Source organism: Carassius carassius, chromosome 1 (genome assembly GCF_963082965.1).
Source record: "Carassius carassius chromosome 1, fCarCar2.1, whole genome shotgun sequence".
Classification (NCBI taxonomy): Eukaryota; Metazoa; Chordata; class Actinopteri; order Cypriniformes; family Cyprinidae; genus Carassius; species Carassius carassius.
Window position 1 is genome coordinate 52,348,977 of NC_081755.1, and position 8,798 is coordinate 52,357,774.

An 8,798-nucleotide genomic window follows, 5' to 3' on the forward strand; every position below is an offset into this window, starting at 1 on the left:
CGCTAGTCACTTTATAGTCATGCAAGTTACAGTACATGCTAGTCACTTGCTTATCATGCTAGCAAAATGCTATTCACTTGTTAATCCTGCTATGATCATGTTACTGAAATGCCTATAATTTGCTAATCATGCTAGCAACATGATAGTGACTTGTTAAACATGCTAGTAACATGCTAGAAATATGTAAACGACATGCCAGTAACTTTGTTAATCATGCTAACGACATGCTAATCACTTGCTAGTCGCTTGCTTATCATGTTATAAACATGATCGTGACATGCTTGTCACTTGGTGATCATGCAAGCAGCATGCTAGTTACTCGTTAATAATGCCAGCAACATTCTAGTATCATGCTAATCATGCTGAAAACACGATAGTGTCATGCTAGTATATGTCTTGATAATCATACTAGCAACAAATGCTAGTTTACCATTTCTTATAATTCTATTTATATGTCTGTCTATCTATTCTTCTGATAGATTTTATTGCCTACAAAACTTTAAAACTACTTTAAATTAGTTAAAACTGAAAACTTTAAGCTTTTACACCTACTTCAGAATTTCTGGCTAGGCTTTTTCAAGCCAAAGTGTGCCTACAAACTTTACTATCTAGTCTTTGTATAACAGTGTTAGATGTAAAAACTGAAAATTCAACATTGCTTGTTAATTTTTACACATGGTGTTTTCCGCTTATACCAACACCACCTCATATTCTTACATATCTTTCTATTGCTCTCCAAAACAAGCAGCCGTGAATGTTCAGTTTACATCTAACACAATTCTGAAGATAAATGTACCATACAAATATAAATGTATGTATACAGTAGCTGCTGCGGTTTATGATTGTGATGTTCCTCCTCCTTCAAAAACATTAGTGATTGTACTGGACAAACTCCATAAATATCCTTCCAAACTTGGTTGAATGGCAAAATTGTGATTCCTGTTTCATTACAACAGCAAGCAGGGTTGCAGGACATTTTAGTAAATTTCTTGAAAGGCATTTGCAAACTTAGCGGACATTACAAGCATTCCATGTCTGATATTTACAGAGTATACAGTTGCAATCAAAATTACTCAACCCCTCAGAAACTGCAGTACTTTACAAATACAAGCTTTTCTGAAGATCCAGGATAAAATAAAAATTGCATCTATAACAGTTCACTGGCATATGAAAAGTGATATTGTCGATATATAATGCAATATTTTTGAGTTATAAGATTTTTTAATAATACTGCTATGTCATAATTATTCAACCCCTATTCAACATTGCTGTTTTTAAATCACTTATTTGCATGGTGGGGAATAAAACCGTCTCAAAACACAATTAAGCCTTTAGAAACTCTATTAAAAACAGAATTAGCTTGAGCTGTTACACATACAGTTTGGCCCATGTATGTGTTGAAGTTAAGTAGCAAAAATGTCAACAGAGATCTCACAAAAGCTAAAGAGAATAAATATTGTATTACTTTAGAAAGGCTAAGGCTATATGATGATTTCCAAGACATTGAAAGTTCCTAGAGAAACAGCTCTCAGCCTTATTCCCTAAGTTTAAAGTGTGTTTAACCAGAAAATCTTTGAGGGTGTTGAAGAAAAAGCACAATATCATAAAATGTTTAATCAGAGCAACTGAGAAAAACCTGCAATGTACAGCCAAAGACTTGCAAGATGACCCAATGAAAGGAGGAAAACCATTTCAATGCAGTGTGTAAGAAGAACACTAGACAAGTATGGCCTCCATGTTGAGACATCTTGATAAATACAACTCTTGATCAAGAAGAACAAAAGGCCGACTTGAACTTGATAAAATTCATTTGTGTGGACTTGTGGAGCTCTGGAGGAATGTTATAAGGAGTGATGTGACCAAACTGGAACTTTTTGGACCCATGGATCAGTGGTATGTCTGCTGCAAAACAGGCAAAGCTCATAAGCAGAAGAACACCATCTCCATCATCAAACTTGGAGGTGGATCAGCACTGTTATGGGGTTTCTTTACTGTAGAAGGAAGTGGAAATCATGACTGTATGAAGGACATCATGGATTCTTTAAAGTGTCAGGCCATTTTGACAAGAATTGTGATGCCTTTGGTGCAAAGACTGAAGCTGATGCTCAATGGACTTTCCTGCAGGACAGTCATCCCAAAGTACACATCCAAATCTACTTCTGCTTGGTTCAGGGATCAGTCACAGAATGTACTTGAGTGACCTGTTCAGTCTCCAGGCTTAATTCTCATTGCAAATATCTGGTTGAATTTGAAGAAAGCAGTGGCAATGTAAAAACCAAAGATTATCAGTGATCTGAAAGCTTTTTCAGGTGTGGAATTGTGGTCAAGATTGTAGTAGAGAGGTGACAGAAGCTTCTAAACACTTACAGACAGCATTTATTGGTGATTTTAAAGAATAAAAGATTCTGCACAAAGGGGGTTGAATAATTTTGAACATGAATGTTTAGAGCCAATTCGAATTTTATCATGATTCATCAATGTTCCATTCTCCGAATCACTCAAAAGTGTATTAACAAACTTTCTCTAATACTTTACTGATGCATTTGTTGAACCGATTTCATAAAATGTTGTTCACCGCAGCAAAATGTCTTGCCAGGTCAAGGGGGTTGAATAATTTTGATTGCAACTGTACTTTTCACGTTTATGTTCTGTTTCGATTTCCTTGTGTTTTTTTTCCTCCTGCCAGTTGACCTAGTTTTCCTGTGTTCCCTGATTAGTTCATTAGTTCCACCTGTGGAAACAACAAACACTAGGGAAAGAATCAGAAATGCTAGACGGGGCTAAGAAAGACTTTGTGAGTTCAAACACAGTATATATAGGGGAGTGGTAATGGGGAACACCTGGTGGTGATTAGCCCTAAGCACGGGATTCTGGGAAATGGAGATAGGAACGGAAATGGACACCAAATACAAGAGTCCTGAGTGAAGTGCCCTCTAGTGGAGTTCATGGGCACTCCAGCTGATGCTCTTGACAATGTTATAAAAATATTTTAAGTCTTATCAGTATAATGAACGTTAATGGGGTCTGAAAATATGATAATTGTAGTTAATATGGCTCATGTAGTAGTTTTCTGAAAGAGCTTTGCATGAGACTCAAATTTTATGCTGAAAAACTAAATTTCAAAACATCATTTATGTTTAAATGTTTATCCCAAGAAAACACTTGTCATGTAATAATAGTATAATAAAGTCATTGGAGAATTTTTCCTCTCTTTTCAGCTCTGAATCATGGACGTCATCATCAATGCGACGTGTGCAGAGATTCAGACTCCAGTGGGGTTTGTGTTTGTGATTCTGTCTGTTATAATGAATCAAACTAATAATCCTGACTGTGAGCAGAGCTGGTATCTACAGGTGAGAGTGTTTCTGAACTCAGACTACACACACACACACGCACACACACACTCACACGCACACACACACACACACACACACACACTGATGATCCTGACTGTGAGCAGAGCTGGTATCTACAGGTGAGAGTGTTTCTGAACTCAGACTACACACACACACACACACACACACACACACACACACACACACACATACAGACACACTCACACACAGACACACTCACACACACACACACAGACACACAGACACACACACACACACACACAAACACAGACACAGACACACACACTCTCACTCACACACACACTCTCACTCTCACACACACACACACTCATACACACACACACACACACACACTCTCACTCTCACACACACACACTCATACACACACACACACACACACACACACACTCACACACACACACACACACACATTTATGATTTAAGTCTGTTTCATTTGATCAGGATGATCGTCTGATAGCAGATCCGTCAGATCCTCAGAAACTGATTGCTCCTGTGATTTCTGTCTCTTCTGATCGTCTCGTCACGTCTCACTGTGTGAATCAACTCCGTCACGAGATCCGCTGCGATGCTTCAGGAGTAAATGTTTTTCTCTCTACATCACATTTATCTATTTTCATATTGAATCTTTCATAAACACTATTAATGATGCTCTTTCATTCATCTCAGTTCAGACTGGACACCATCTTCAGAGGTGAGAGAAACACTTCAGTAAACTCTGTGTTGAACTGAATCTAGTGTGAATCTTCAAGTGAATCATGATGATTGTGAATCTGTTGTTCAGTGAGGAATGAAACTGCACTTATTCCAAACTCAGGTGAGTTTCAGCTGATAAACGTCTGATTATTCACAGATCTGATTCACACTCACTCTTTTCTCTCATATTGACTCATATTTATCATCACTGTGTGTTTGTAAAGATGATCTGAATGAAGTGACTCTCCATCCTTCAGGTAAACTCCTGTGCTTCTGTGTTTCAATATTGATCATTTTTATTGATCAGATGTTTATGTATTCAGTCGTTCAGCTGAATGTATTGTCTCTCTCGTGTTCAGATCAGTGGTGGTGGATTCCTGCTCTTATTGTCATTGTTCTTCTGGTTTTGATCTGTTTCTTGCTGCGGAGAAAGATCTTCAGGTGAGTCGAGGCTGATCTCTCTTAACTTGATTCTTCTTACATTTTATACTAGTTCACAATGTCATCACTCACTTTTTCATTAATTAATATTATAACATGTAATATAATGTATTAAATATATAAATAATTAGATTGTGTTTCCAGGCGTTTTCAGAGGGTATAGCAGTTCATCCGTCAGCGTGAAGCTCCAGACAACAGGTGAGTGAATCAAACTGATAAATGAACTGATTCACTGAATCACATGATGATTTAAGATCTGTATCAGACGGATGATGTGTGTGTTTCTCACAGGGATCTGGAAACGGTCTGATCTGATGATCCTCATACACTGCAGGAATCGGTTCAGTGAATCAGGTTTCAGATCCTGATCACCATCTGATTGTTTGAATCAGTTTCACAGTCATTTTATTATCTGTTCAGACAGAGAAGACAGAGAAGCAGTGATGTTATGCTGCATGTGGCTTTATTTAAAGACAGTAACTGTGTAGTTGCTGATGCAGTGATGGTCATGTTAGCTCTTATGAGCTGATGGTTAACCTCAGTGAGAAGGATGTAGCTGCTGGAAGAAGACTCCGCCCCTCACACCCCGGACAGAAGAAGACTCCGCCTCTTACCTGGACCCTTCCTTCCTGAACACTGCCCCACCACGAACACCAGAAGGACACCAGATCCCATGTTTAATTTGGCCTGACGCCACCCTCACTGTGTCTGTCGTTTACTCCTACTGCCACTATATATATATATCATTTTTTGTGTTAAACATAATAGAAGAAAAATAAATTCTGTTCATGAATTATGAGTATTTTGTCTGCCATAATCTATGCATAAAGACTTCAGTTGCCATGAAACAGCAGCTGGAAATGTTCATAGCAATCAGTTCCACCGCTCCCTGAACTCTCCCAGTCATTCTATGACAGCCGTTACTGCTCCAGACGTTTATTATATAAATATACATTTATTCTATTGTAAACAGCAAGACATTAGTCGAGAAATAACTCGATAAAACATTAACACATCTGACAGTAAATACTTAACATTACTTGCATCAGATATAGTGAGCATGAAAGCAAGTTTAACGGTGACAAATCAACTATATATATTGTCATAAACACATATACATATGACACAATAATGCTAGATGAATCTAAAAAAAAGACTTGAGACCATAGACCGTAAAAAAAACATCTTGGTTTCTTCTTTGACCGGACAACGCAAACAAGATCAAAAATAATTTGCTAATAATGCTAGAAACATGCTAGCGACATGCTAGTAACTTGCTAATTGTGCTAACAAAATGACCTGCTAGTCTCCCTGTATAGTAACCAAAGCCTGGTTTTGGAGATGACTAGCATAGAGACATCTTTAGGTTCACAGCTAAGAGACGATTGTGAAATGACCAAACTGAGGCAATACAGCACTGATGAAAAATGAAGTAAAGCATCAGCATAATCATAAATCATCGCTCATGCATGTCACCTCACCTCAGTAAAATTCCAACATGGAATACTCACATTTCTATTCTTGATAACTTACATTTAAAAAAGTTAATTAAATGAAAACATTTTAATTATGAATCTGCCTGTTTATTATTATTATTGCACTATATTTGGGTCAGCAGATTCTTTTTCAGGGGGATGGTTTAAGAGTGCTATTTTGAGAAGTTATTACTGTGTCATTTTTCTAGTTTTTATAATTATCCTAGTGCTCACGTTTTTGGATACTTTAAAATTGTCTTGTATTTGTTTTTAATAAAATAAAATGTATAAGCCTGTGATTTCCCCTTTAAACGCTGCCTTGTTTAGTGGTTCATGAATGTCGGCTTCAGGAAGTTAGTCAGATCTACACTCGTCAAAAATATTTAAATTTGGCGCGCCAGCTGGCGAATGCTCATTGGCTCTCGCGCACTTCCTCAACGGTTGTTCGTTGCGTTTGAATAACAAGCGCGCCTTCACAAAGTGACTCAGGATTTACAGCGTACGATTTTAATTCTACTCTGAACTTCACGCAGAATTATTGAACTTTGCCAGAGTCAGGACTCACCTGGAAACACTGTCCTGGGAGAAAGAAAGTGTAAAGTTCATACACAGCAGAGGAAGGATGAAACCGGAGTTTTGCCATGAAGACAAACGGACTGTTGAGAAGCAGGTGCATTATGGGATTGTACGTGAAGATGATCTGGAAGAAGACCGTTGATAAATCTGGAAAGTTCCATTGTTTCAGTGAAAGGTCGAGTCCAATCACTTCTGCAGAAGAATGACGAAACAGTGGAAAATATTGAGGATTTATCATGGAGCACAGAAGGGGCACGCGCGTTGATTGTAAGTTTTGTTTCTGTAAACCTATGTCAGTTTGATCGCCATAAAGTCTCGGTCACACCGATAGAGAATGTTTTTCTTTTTCTTCTTCTTCTACAGCGAGTCGCCAGTGTTGTTGTTGTTAGACTGCAGGACTGGACAATGAAGTCTTCAGCAAATGCACTCACCAAGTTTTTTCGACCAGATGTATCTATAGCCTATTGCTAGTACTAGACTAGTGATTTAGTTTTAAAATAATTTACATTTTGCAGTTAGAAAGTATTGTTCGATCGGTCAGGCCAACTTTTCTTTGAATTTATCTCTCTCTGTTGTAAAAATCTCCAAAATGGCATTCAAATTTAACAAGTGATCAGGTTTTTTTTTTTTTTTTTTATGAAAAAGTTTGAAACTGCATCAAAGCTAAATTGCGTGTTTCATAATTAGCTGGGACAAAAGTATTGAGTCAAACTAACATTTTATCACGGGGTTATAAGTTACATATTAAAACCCCTTTAATTATTGCTATATATATATATAAATGTCATGCAGACTGCTTCGATGGATCTTCACAGTAATAAAATGGTGTTTAAATGCAGTGTTTTGTTCTTCATTTGAACTCTTCTTGTGATCGCTAGAGGTCGCTGTTGCTCCTGTTGCTGGGAATCACAGGCTGGGAGCGTTGATTTATGGGTATTACAAATGAAAAGAGCCAGTCGACGCCCAATAGGGGCTATTACCTCGCAGAAGAAAGTAAAATAAACACAATATAATTCGAAAAGAAATACACGGTCTGAAGTTACTTTTAGACAGAGAGACGTGACTCCCAAAAACAACATGCATTTATTTCACGATAAAAGTAAATAAAAATAAGTGATCATTCTATACGCTTTCTAAAAGTAGTCACTTGAACCCGTTTAACAGTGAACTATCCACATTGTTTTCAATATACGCTGTAATAATGCCAGCAGGTACTGGACTAAATATTAAAAACATGTAATGTTTGACATTTTTCTTAATTTAACCTTCAGTTTCTTAGTTGGAAATGAATCCGTACAGTTCAAGTAATCTGGAAAAAGGTAGGCTACATGTCATGCAGGAGGGAAAACCAAGTAAATCGTGTGCACAATAATAATAATAAGTTTCCTTCTTTTACTAAATGGTTTGTAGGATCTAATCATGAGCTCAATATCATCATTCGTTTCCTCTCTTTACTAAACTGATTCGTTCCCCCTTGAATCATATTATAATTCGTTCCCTCATGTTAAATATTATTATAATTCGTTCCTTTCCAAGTAAATTGCACGATATAATCTGTCCCTCGTTTTTCTAAATTGTGCGCACAATATAATTCGTTCGCATAAGTAAATAATTTTAATGTAACCTAATTTAAAAGTATTAATTTAACCCCCCCCCCCCCCCCCCCCCCGGATCTCCGTGTCTGCACGCAAATCTACTGTTCCTGCTCATCCCTCACTGAATCTCTTCTCTTGCACTTATGTGACATGTTATTTATCCTTGCTTCTAGAAAATCCTTGATCTTTCTGCTTTCTGACCGTGAAATATGAATTGTAACGTGCACAAGCAGTATTCATCATAAAAGTTTCACTTTCACGATCCCAGAGTCATCTTCCATCCGAAGACTTCTGCTGCGTTTCAGCGCAAAGCTTTTGAAGAGAGGGGTGATGATGATAATAATAATAAAACATTAATATTGTTGCGGGAAACTATTAATTGGTTATTCTACAGTTAATTGCTCTTGTATTACGATTGTAAAGTATTATAAATTGATCAACTGTTCGGCGTGATGATGTTTAATGTCTGACAGCGCCTGTATCACATCACACATGCTCACATTTTCTGAGTTTTAAAATATCGAAAATATCGGCAGATTTAAAACCAAAACCAATAACTAAAGCACGCTCACTTATACGCTGCTAAATAATCAGATGTAGCCTACATGTGTTGCTTTGATCTCAGTTACGAAGTGCTTCAA

General features: G+C 37.3%; 1 long non-coding RNA gene across 1 annotated transcript; it reads left to right on the forward strand.

Moving 5' to 3' along the window:
* Positions 1 to 6,346: 6,346 nt before the first annotated feature.
* LOC132099924 (uncharacterized) lies at positions 6,347 to 7,277 on the forward strand. The gene is made up of 2 exons (XR_009423086.1): positions 6,347 to 6,829; positions 6,926 to 7,277. It is a non-coding gene; the product is annotated as an uncharacterized LOC132099924 (long non-coding RNA).
* Positions 7,278 to 8,798: the final 1,521 nt, after the last annotated feature.